General features: G+C 40.8%; 1 protein-coding gene across 2 annotated transcripts in view; it reads left to right on the top strand.

The window, feature by feature from the left end:
* LOC149265403 (ubiquitin-associated (UBA)/TS-N domain-containing protein) overlaps positions 1-12,101 on the top strand; it is a 211,635-nt gene that overhangs the window by 71,037 nt on the left and 128,497 nt on the right. The window lies entirely within an intron of this gene.

Genomic DNA, 12,101 nt, shown 5'->3' with positions numbered 1-12,101 from the left:
TGCATAGGAGAGATTCTCATGTATGTAGGATAAAGAAGGCCTTGTATGGTCTCAAGTGGGCATCTAGGGTATGGTACTCGAGGATAGATGGGTATTTACTAGGTATGGGCTTCATTAAGAGTGAGGAAAATCCCAACCCGTACTATATACTAGTTGGTGATGATCCACTCATTTTGGTACTTTATGTGGATGACGTATTTCTCACAAGGTTAGAGAAGCTCATAGAGATGTGCAAGAGAGACCTAGTTGTAGAATTTGAGATGGACATTGTCATGATGCACTATTTTTTGGTGTTGGAGGTGTGTAAGCAGAGAAGTGAGATCTTCCTCAAACTGGGAAAGTATGTAATTGAAATTTTGAAGAGATTCAGGATGGTGGATTGCAAGCCTACATCAACACCCATGATTACCAACTTGAGGAAGCTAAATGCTTATGATTCAAGTTGGTTGTTCCAACATTATATAGGTAACTGATAGGATCCTTGATGTATTTGGTCAACACTAGGCTAGAAATATGCTTTGCTGTGAACACAAGGCCAGTTTCTGTTGGAGGAGAGAAGGGTTCATTGGGTGGCAGCAAAGCATGTGGTCAGATATCTTCGAGGTACATATGAGTATGGGCTCAGATATGTCAAAAGTGGTGAAGTGTAGTTAGCAAGCTATAAGCAGTCTTTTGTGGCACTTAATTCAACAGAAGAAAAGTATATGTCAACTAGCTTAGCGAGTTGTGAGGGCATTTGGCATCACAAGATGCTCATAGGTTTTTTTGGTCTTGAGTTGGGTCCAACAATGATTTATTGTGACGATCAGAGCTACATCAAGCTCTTGGAGAATCTTGTGTTTCATAATAGGTCCAACCATATAGAGATCATATATCTTTTCATCATAGACAAGAGTTTAGAGGGGAGCTGTGAAGCTCAAGTATATCTCCACAGATGAGCAGGTGGTAGGCATTCTCACCAAGCCCTTGGTAAAGGGAAAGTTCATGTTTTATAAAGATAAGTTGGGGGTGGTGTAGAACACCTTCCTTGCTTGGAGGGAGTGTTGGGATTATTAGCTTAGACAGGTGCTTCTGCATAGGCTAGGTGTCAAGCATGCAAAAGATGTTAGATTGCCTCTTTAAGTGCTTGCTCATGGGGAGCAAGTGACTATTGTGATTTCTTTCCAAAGTTTAACTAAGGAATTTATTAATTAATGTTGACTATTGAGCTATGTTTCTAAGGGTAAATCTAATCTCTATCGTTGATCTCAAGTGAGGCCTAGCATCTAATCCTAGCCATTCATCACTTAGGAGATTAGGGATAGGGATTTGGTGTAATGAAATTGTAAAATAAGCCTAAGGGAGAGGTGAAAGACAATATTGTGATTGAGAGAGTGGCTTTCTTAAGACAATATGAGACTCAAGATTGATGATGAGATAAAGGTGTGCGACTAAAGGTTTGAGTAAGCAAGAGTTTTGCAAGTTGAGTGCACAGGTGAAGGGGCTTAGTTTGTTTGGGGTCAAGGTGGGGAGTTTGTTGCACATAGGAGGAGGTTGAGAGTGTTGAAGCCGAATTCTAGTAGACATATAACAAATGTTGGGGGGTCTAGAAGGTTGAGGCTGCGTTTGTGGAGGGGCTAAACAACTTTAGGTGTGCCAAACTTGTGGAGACAATCGACATAATTGCAAGTCAAATTTTTGGGGGCCGAGTTGCCTGATTCCATTGCTGTAATTTCTCTGTATTCTACGTTGGTCAAATTCCTTGTTAAGTGAGGCCTTAATTTTACATAATAGTAGAAAGTGAAGGAAAATTTGTTTGGCTTAATTTTTTGCCGTGTTATGTGACTAGTCTTCTGTTTATTTTCCACTTCAAGCTTATGTAAAAATTAAAATACTAGTGTATTTTTTTTCAACAGTTTTTATAAAAACATTTTACTGGGTGAAATATTTTTTGGGTATAAATAGGAAAATCAAATTGGATTTGGTATTAAAAGTTCACATTGGCAGCCATCATGAGATTGTATGGGTTAGTTTTAGGATGCCTCGGGACGGCTCACAAACTTTCCGATTTCATCTAGAGTACCATCGAAGTAAAATAGGTGTTGAATGGTGTTGTCATCTATGTCAACCCTAGAGTTTCACTTTGGCCATTTCTGGAAGCTCCACTGAAGGATGGACGGAGACCCTAGTTCTAGGGTTTGGGTTCCCTGGATTAAGGACATACCTCGTGCTTGTTAAGCGTTTTTGAAGAATCAAATCATTGAATTTGCCCTAGAGATCCTCACTAATGGATTCTTTTTGTCGAGTCGATTCTGTTGGTATGTGCAATGCCCCAAGAGGTCTCCCAGTTTGAGAGATATGTGTGTTTATCAAATTAAGTGTTTCTCATCTAGATTTAAGGATCAACCATTGTATGGAGGGTTTCAAAATGAGTTTGCATCTACAAGCAATGTCCCTCATCAAATCTAAATGTTAAAGCCCAACTCCGTAAGGGTGTCATTTTCTCTTAGGGCTTTAGTTTAGAATAAAAATTAAAAATTTGAGTATATTTTCCCTCCCTATGTTGGACATTGGATAAACCAATGCTCCCCGTGGATCCTTATCTCTGGTGATGTAATCGTTGACTAACACCTGCGAGTTTGGGTCTAACGACAATCATGATTCCCAACACCCTAAATTCCTCTAACAAACCTTCTATTGGTGCCCCTTCCTGTCCATGAGAAAATATATATAAAGTCATTTAACTAGCCTTACTTCATTGTGTGATTCAAAGCATGATCTTGTGATTACTGTTATGAAATTGAACTTCGGCCTTTGTGGAGGAACACAACTTCAGATGAGGGTTTCTTTTTGATTGGTAAGTGTTTTTGATTATCATGTTTGGTTCTTGGGTTTTCGTTTTGGATCTTGTTGCAGGGTATCACATCTGAGCATAGGAGGGAGTGTTGGTATTATTAGCTCAGCATTGTGCTTGTTAATATCCTAGGTGTCAAGCATGCAAAAGATGTTAGATTGCCTCTTTAGGTGTCTACTCATCAGGAGCAAGTGATTATTATGATTTATTTCCAAAGTTTAACTTAGGAATTTATCAATTAGTGTGGATTATTGAGCCATGTTTTTAAGGATAAATAATTTAATTATTTAAGTGACTTAGATCTAATCTCTATCATTGATCTCAAGTGAGGCTTGGGATCCAATCCTAACTATTCATCACTTAGGGGATTGTTGATTTGGGGTAGCATCGCATGTGCTCTAGCGACGAAAATTGGTGGAGAGGCTAAAGCACATGAGATCTCCAAGACCTAGAAAGGGTTTGGGTAGATTCTAACCAATTTGGGTGATATTAAAATAATTAATATTTTTATTAGAGTTCCTAAGTCTAAACTTAGGAGAAATAAAATATTAATGGGTATAAATATAAAACTGGGTTAGAAGGTTCCAAAAGTCGTGGATCAAGCCAAATCTAATCTTAGCCGTTGATTAGAGATTTTATTTCGGCCGTTGATGGACCAACGAGAAAAGTATAAGAGGAGGCTTGAGGCTCAGTTGGAGAACACACCAAGAGAGATCAAGAACTCGACTTTCTAGAGCAGGGTTTGCTGAGGAAATTGAGCGAGTGATCTGAGTGGCAGCTGAGAGGTAGTGAATACATAGTAGAGAGGCAGAGTTAGTAACAGGAGGATTAGCGCAGAGCTGTGAGAGGTTGACGTAGAGCCAGCTAGAGGCTATACAGAGGCAGCCAGTGGCTACGCTGAGGCAGCCAAGAGTTGCGTAGAGCCAGAGAGGGCCAGGGTGTGAGACACAGAGGGTCTAGGGCTGATGCAGAGGCTCCAGAAGCTGACGCAAAGCTCGGAGAGGCTGACGCAGAGCCTAGAGGCAGCGCTGGGAGAATTTCGTGGGACAGACTTGAGAGATGGAGAGCTGGATAGGGTGACGCAATCCCTATCAGAGTGACGCAGAGCAACAGAAGCTGCATTGTTGCTGTGGGATCGTTCATCCGGTGATTTAGCTGAAATATCTTTCTCTGACTAAGAGGTATTACTACCGAGGGGATTCTCTATTGGTTGAGCCATTTATGGCACCCAGGTTGTATTCTGAAACTGCATAATAATAAAACCCTCTGAATAGCTACACCGATTTTCACGCATTGGGTTTTTCCAAGGACATTAGTCCAAAAAGAACGGTGTCACTTGTGTGCTTGTTTACTTTCAGTTGACGATCTGTGTGTGTTGATACTGTACTTGTATTTATTTTCAGTATTTACATGGTAAATAAACTGTTAAGTAATTGAACAAGTAGGAAGAAATAAATCAGATAGTACAGGAAGAATTTCTAACGGGTTAAACTTAGAAATTCCAACATGGTATCAGAGCATGGTTGCAGATCACAAGATAACTGAAGGCATCAACCGAGCAGAGCAGTAGCAGCAGAAAACCACTGTCCCGAGTGATAGAAGCTATTCCTAGCAGAAAGCAGCAAAGAAGTGGTGATATAAAGTGCTAGCGTCATCAGTTCGAGCTAGGAGGAGGATCAACGCAGTGGCAGAGAGGAGTAGACCTGACCTATGCAGTGCTCGATCAGCTTTCTCAGCTAGGAAGGATTGACGCTCTGGCCAGGAGGTGCAGAATTTTGCTGGTGACGGGATTGCGCAGAGCCTAGAGGCTAAGTTATTTAGGTTGCTGAGGTATAGGGGGCTGCGAATAATTTACGGAGCGAAGCTGGTGGGGTACTGTGGTTAGAATAGTACTTAATAGGGCAAGACCAAGGAGGAAGGATTTCCAGAAAAGAAATCGAGACTCAAAGGAAGTCAAACCGAGGACTTCCAGGAGGGAAGTAAAGAGACTCAGAGGAGTTCGAAGAAGAGCAACAAGATGGCAGTGAATGTGTTGAGGGATCAGGATAGACTTGACGGAGCTTCCAACTTCGTAGTCTGGAAGGCAAGGATCTTGTCCATTCTAGACAGGTATCACATCAAGCACTTCGTCTTGAAAATAATAGCGATCCCAGTTGACCCAGCTGAAAATGAAAAGTATGAGGAGGCAATGGCTAGGGCAAAGTGCATCATCCTTGATGGGGTCAAGGATCATGTGGTGCCGCATATTGCCAAGAAGGACACGACAAATGAGATGTGGGAGGCCTGAAGAATCTGTACGAGCATACTTCTGTGCAGAGGAAGATGTTACTTGAAAATCAGTTGTGGTTATACCAGATGCAGAAGGGAGAGCAGATAGATGTCTTCTTCGGTGGATTGAAGGAGATCCGTGATCAACTAACTTCCATAGGGGCCACGCTAGATCAGGAACTGATGGTGAGGACCGCATTGAATGCAGTCTCAGAGGATTGGGAGGTATTTTTCTAGAGCATACTGGGCATGTCGAGCCTTCCAGATTGGGAGGAACTGTCTTCATCAAGAAGAGATTAGACGGGTGACCAAGGCAGGGAGTAGTGGAAAACGGGCCAGAATCAAAAAGGAGGAAGAAGAAGATGCGACTCTCGCATTCGTGGGAAAGCAGGAGAAGAGAAAGAAGAAGGACCTCTCCAAGGTCAAATGTTTCCATTGTGGGGAACTGGGTCACTATGCGAACTAGTGTCCGAGGAAGAAGAGTAAGGGAGAGGCTTTTGAGACCAAGGCAACGCTAGCAAGGGCGGAGAAAGAATTGGAGATAGATGACGACTGTGCCATGAGTGCTCATGTGCCACTTGAGAGGAAGTGGGGAGACATCGAGCTGTAGTCAGACGAACTATAGACGATGAGGGGCAGGATCCTTGAGGTACCCAACGACGGATGCGGATGAAGCGACAGAGAGTGCTACTGTGCAGGAGTCCCTAGACAGCGTGAGGCAACAGTGCGAGATGCATGGAGTTGTTGCAATAATGCAAAGGTCAGTAGAGGGAGCACTTGTTAGCGACAGAGGGAGCTTCAGCATTGAGAGTGTTTCTAGCTTGACAGAGATGTTAGAGTTGGGAGGATCAGTTACTTACTTCTCAGTAACTGAGTTGCAGTGCAGCAGTTAGCAGTGGCAGTGCTATAGGCAACACAATGCAACATGATGAGAGGGGATGCAGTGCAGATGTAACAGTGGCAATGGCAAGGCCATGCGCAGCAACACAGATGTAGAGGGAGTTGCCGTACAGATGCAACAGTGGCAGTGGTAACGCCATGCGCAGTACATGATATAGCAGTGCAGAGGATGTTGGTCGGGGAGGCCTAGCATCAGCACAGGGACCGATGCTGGATGATCAGGGTGATACTCAGTGAGGAGTATTCCTAGAGCACAGTCCTCGCTAAGAGGGAGTGTTGATTTGGGGTAGCATCGGATGTGATCTAGCCACAAAAATTGGGGGAGAAGCTAAAGCATATGAGGTCTACAAGACCCAGAAAGGGTTGGGGTAGATTCTAGCTGATTTGGGAGATATTGAAATAATTAATATTTTTAATAGAGTTCTTAAGTCTAAACTTAGGAAAAATAAAATATTAATGGGTATTAATATAAAACTGGGTTAGAAGGTTCCAAAAGTCATGGATCAAGCCAAATCTAATCTTGGCCGTTGATTAGATATTTAATCTTGGCCATTGATGGACCAACGAGAAAAGTATAAGAGGAGGCTTGAGAGTCAGTTGGAGAACACACCAAGAGAGATCAAGAACTCGACTTTCTGGGGCAGGGTTTTGCTGAGGAAATCGAGTGAGTGATCTAAGTTGCAGCTGAGGGGTAGTGAATACATAGCAGAGAGGCAGAGTTAGTACCAGGAGGATCAACGTAGAGCCGTGAGAGGTTGACGCAGAGCCAGCTAGAGGCTATGCAGAGGCAGCGAGTGGCCACGCTGAAGCAACCAGGAGCCGCGCAGAGCCAGAGAGGGCCAACGTGTGAGACACAAAGGCTCTAGGGGTTGACGCAAAGGCTCCAGAAGCTGATGCAGAGCTCAGAGAGGCTGACGTAGGGCCTAGAGGCAGCGCTGGGAGAATTTCGTGGGACAGACTAAGAGCTAGAGAGGGTGATGCAGTCGTTATCAGAGTGACGCAGAGCAGCAGAAGCTGCATTGTTGCTGTGGGATCGTTCATCCAGTGATTTAGCCGAAATATCTCTCTCCGAATGAGAGGTACTACTGCGGAGGGCATTCTCTGTTGGGTGAGCCATTTTTGGCACCCAAGTTGTATTCTAAAACTGCATAATAATAAAACCCTCTGAATAGCTGCACCAATTTTCCCGCATTGGGTTTTTCCGGGGACATTAGTCCAAAAACAATGGTGTCACTTGTGTGCTTGTTTACTTTCAGTTGATGATCTGTATGTGTTGATACTGTACTTGTATTTATTTTCAGTATTTACATGGTAAATAACTTGTTAAGTAATTGAACAAGTAGGAAGAAATAAATCAGATAGTACAGGAAGAATTTCTAATGGGTTAAACTTAGAAATTCCAAGAGAGATTAGGGATAGGGATTTGGCGTAATGAAATTATAAAATAAGCCTAAGGGAGAGGTGAAATGTAATATTGTGATTGAGAGAGGTACTTTATCATGACATTGAGAGACTCATGATTGAAGATGAGAGAAATGTGTGTAGCTAGAGGTTTGAGTAAGTAAGAATTTTGCAAGTTGAGTGCACAGGTGAAGGGGCCTAGTTTGTTTGGGGTTAAGGTGGGGAGTTTGTTGCACATAGGAGGAGGTTGAGTGTGTTGAAGCCGAATTCTACTAGACAAATAGAAAATGTGGGGAGGTCTAGAAGGTTGATGTTGCATTTGTGGAGGGGTTGAACAACCTCTGGTGTGCCAAACTTGTGGAGAAAACCAACATAATTGCAAATCAAATTTTCGGGGGCTGAGTTGCTAGGTTCGATTCTTGTAAATTCTGTGTATTCTATGTGGGTCAAATTCCTTAAAGGAGGCCTTAATTTTACAGAGTAATAGAAACAAAAGGAAAATTTGATGGGCGTAATTTTTTGCTGTGTTATGTGAGTAGTTTTCTGTTTATTTTCCACTGCAAGCATATGTAAAGGTTAAAATACTAGCGTATTTATCTTCAATATTTTTCATAAAAACATTTTATTGGGTGAAATATTTTTTGGGTATAAAATAAATAGCTAGGAAAATCAAATTAGATTTGGTATTAAAAGTTCACACTGGTATTCATCTTGAGACTGTATGGGTTGGTTTGGGATGCCTTAGGATGGCTTGCAATCTTTCCTACCTCATCTAGAGTACCATCAGGGTAAAATAGGTGTTGAAAGGTGGTATCATTAATGTCATCCCTAGAGTTTGACCTTGACCAAACACCTATCATTGATGTCCAACTATTAATGAATGCTCTTAATATATGTTTGAATTACATCAAGTTGGAAGCTCCACTCAAGGATAGTTGGAGACCCTAGTTCTAGGGTTTGGGTTCCGGGGACTACGGACATACCCTGCACTTGTTAAGGGTTGTTGAAGAAGCAAATCGTTGAATTTTCCCTAGAGATCCTCACCGATGGATTCTCTTCATCGAGTCAATTCTAATGGTATGTGGTACGCCCTGAGAGGCCTCCCAGTTTGAGAGATGTGTGTTTGAAGTTGAAGACCCCAGTTCGTGGGTTAAAACCTCAAGCATGGTGACATGGCACATCATCATTACCCTGTTTATCAAATTAAGGGCTTCTCATCTAGGTTGAAGTATCAACCATTGTATGAAGGGTCTCAAAATGTGTTTGCATCTACAAGCAATGTGCCTCATCAAAACTAAATGTTAAATCCCAACTCCATAAGGGTAGCATTTTCTCTTAATACTTTATTTTAGAATAGAAATTAAAAATTTAGGTATATTTGCCCTTCCTAAATTCCTCCAATGGACCTTCTATTGGAGCCCCTTCCTATCCATGAGAATATATATATATATATATATATATATAGATATATATATATATATATATAAAGCCATTTAACTAGCCTTACTTTGGTGTGTGATTCAAAGCATGATCTTGTGACTACTGTTCTGAAATTGAACTTCGGCATTTGCGGAGGAACACAACTTCAGATGAGAGTTTCTTTTTAGTTGGTAAGGGTTTTTGATTATCTTGTTTGGCTCTTGGGTTTTCGTTTTGGGTCTTGTTTCAGGGTATCACATCTGAGCATAGGAGGGAGTGTTGGTATTATTAGCTGAGGCAGGTGCTTGTGCATAGCCTAGGTGTCAAGCATGCAAAAGATGTTAGATTGCCTCTTTAGGTGCTTGCTCATGAGGAGCAACTGATTATTATGATTTCTTTCCAAAGTTTAACTTAGGAATTTATTAATTAATGTTGACTATTGAACCATGTTTTTACGGGATAAATATTTTAATTATTTAAGTGACTTAGATCTAATCTTTATCGTTGATCTGAAGTGACGCCTAGGATCTAATCCTAGCCATTCATGACTTAGTAGATTAGGGATAGGGATTTGGCGTAATGAAATTATAAAATAAGCCTAAGGAAGAGGTGAAAGACAATATTGTAATTGAGAGAGCTACTTTCTCATGACACTGAGAGACTCATGATTGAAGTTCGGAGAAATGTGTGCAGCTAGAGGTTTGAGTAAGCAAGAATTTTGCAAGTTGAGCTCGCAGGTGAAAGGGCCTAGTTTGTTTGGGGTTAAGGTGGGGAGTTTGTTGCACATAGGAGGAGGTTGAGAGTGTTGAAGCCGAATTCTAGTAGACAAATAGCAAATGTGGGAGGTCTAGAAGGTTGATGTTGCATTTGTGGAGGGGTTGAACAATTCCAGGTGTGTCAAATTTGTGGAGACAACCAACATAATTGCAAATCAAATTTTCGGGGGCCGAGTTGCTAGGTTCCATTGTTGTAATTTCTGTGTATTCTATGTGGGTCGAATTCCTTGTTAAAGGAGGCCTTAATTTTATAGAGTAATAGAAAGTGAAGGAAAATTTGTTTGGCGTAATTTTTTGCCTTGTAATGTGACTAATTTTCTGTTTATTTTCCACTGCAAGCTTATGTAAAAGTTAAAATAATAATGTATTTATTTTCAACAATTTTCATAAAAACATTTTACGAGGTGAAATATTTTTTGGGTATAAAATAAATAGCTATGAAAATAAAATTAGATCTGGTATTTTAGGGGCTAATATTCACAGATGGGCTAATTTTCCATGCTTCTTTCAAAAAAAAGATTTGCCAATTCCCATTTTTTCTAAAAATGATTCGCCCAAATTTATAGGATAAAATATTTTACCTAAAAAATCACCAAAATTTTATAGAGATTATATTAAAATCATTTTAAGATTGAATATTTTACAAAAATGTCACCAAATATTTAATGGTTTTCATATTATGGACTAGTAAGTTTCGCCAAGGTTTCTAAACTTTAGGATAAATTTCCATCCTTGAAAATTTCTCTGAATAAGATAAAAGTGAAGATTACATTTTTACTGGGTCATGACAGAGGAGTTCAACTAACAATGCTACGAACTTTGAGGTACCTAGATGTGCTCTTGATTTATTTTATTTTATTTAAAAAAGGACACAGCAAAAACAATGAGACACCATCAGTGACATCTTTGTAAGAGATTCAGCCAGTTTCTACATGCTGGCCGACCTTTGACAACCTGTCTGCCTCTTGGTTCAGCTCACAGTGCATGTGTAAAGGAGATGGATTCCAATAATCCAGCAATTTCGAATAATAGCTCCCCTGCAGGCCTGAAATGGTCATTGTACAAGACACCAGTTCCTCTCATCCAAGTTATGGCAAATGAACAATACCCATACATCTGGAGATTTCTTATTCCTTGATTGATTGCACACTTTAATAAAAAATGAAAGGCCTCAAGTTCAGCAATATTATTTGTTCTCGGTCCAATACCTGCTTTTAAACTGGAGAAAATGTGCCTCTGAGAAAAACAAGACGGCCCTGGCACTACAGAACTCCTAATCTTGTGGTGAAGCACCATCATAAAAGTTAAAACTCCTTGGGGCTCTCTTTGTCAATTAAGGGTTCAGCAACTACCTTAACTGGTTGGACCACAGCTGCAGATTTAACACAGAGCTAAAGCACCATTTCTTGCTATAATTTGAAATGTGGGGTTATACATCCCATAGAACACCATTAAATCTGTAGTTAGCTAAATGCCCGACAGGGTAAAGCTTTGGGAGTATTTAGCTCTTTGCCTATGCATATTCAGACATTCTTCAACTGAAGTACCATCCCAAACATTTTGTACACCTGAAATTCCTTCAATCTCCTACCATATCTGAACAGTGTAAGGATAGTTAATTAATAGATGATTTATGTTTTCCTCTGCTTCCCTACACAGCACACAAATGCTTGGACCATGCCAACCTCTTTTTTGCATACTCCCCATGATAGACTTTTACTTTTCAATGACTGTCATGTAGAAATTCTTTTTTTTTTTATTGGGAGTCTGAAGCTTCCAAATTCTACTCCACCACCAAACTGACTCCTATGACTCAAATGAAAACAAGGACTGATATCTCAATCATACTGCAGTGTAAACATGGCCCCAGGTTTGTTGAAAGCCCATGTTAAGCAGTATGAGTCTTCCCTTGCCGTGATGTGAGCCCACCTGAGTTTGTCAATATTCGCTCCACAGATCAGCTTGTGCATATTCAAGCTCCACATCCTCTGCCTGCAACCATCCTTTTCCTGGTGCAATGTACAAAACCCTCTTTCTTGTAGTCCAGCAATCATCTCTTCAGGCCATTCCATACTTTCAACTCCCAGCACGGCATCTACCTCCAACTTGACCTTCCATTGATTAGAAATCCACTTATACTTTTTCTTGGAGATCTGATACAATCTATGATTTTTCCTAGAAGAATGTACTTTCGAACAATTATTTTCTTCCAGAGGCCCCCTCCAGTAATGGTTCTCCATAAGCTCTTTGCTTCCAATGCAATGCCAGACTGGTGGATATTTTTCAGTTCCCAGCCGGCTGACTCTTTTGGCTATGCACTGTTCTGCCACTTAACCAAGGGAGATTTTACTTTGCGGATTTTATTCAAAACCCCTTCAGGGATATGTGCCAAAGAGTACCAAAATACAGGGATTGCCTCTAATACAAACTTCATTAAAGTTGATCTTCCTCCATTAGATAACTATATATTACAACAAGGGTTTATCCTGGCTTCATAAACTATA

Source organism: Pinus tabuliformis, chromosome 6 (assembly GCF_031772625.1).
Source record: "Pinus tabuliformis cultivar Carrire ecotype Pingquan chromosome 6, CPIR1, whole genome shotgun sequence".
NCBI lineage: Eukaryota > Viridiplantae > Streptophyta > Pinopsida > Pinales > Pinaceae > Pinus > Pinus tabuliformis.
This window is presented reverse-complemented; position numbering and strand designations above follow the sequence as displayed.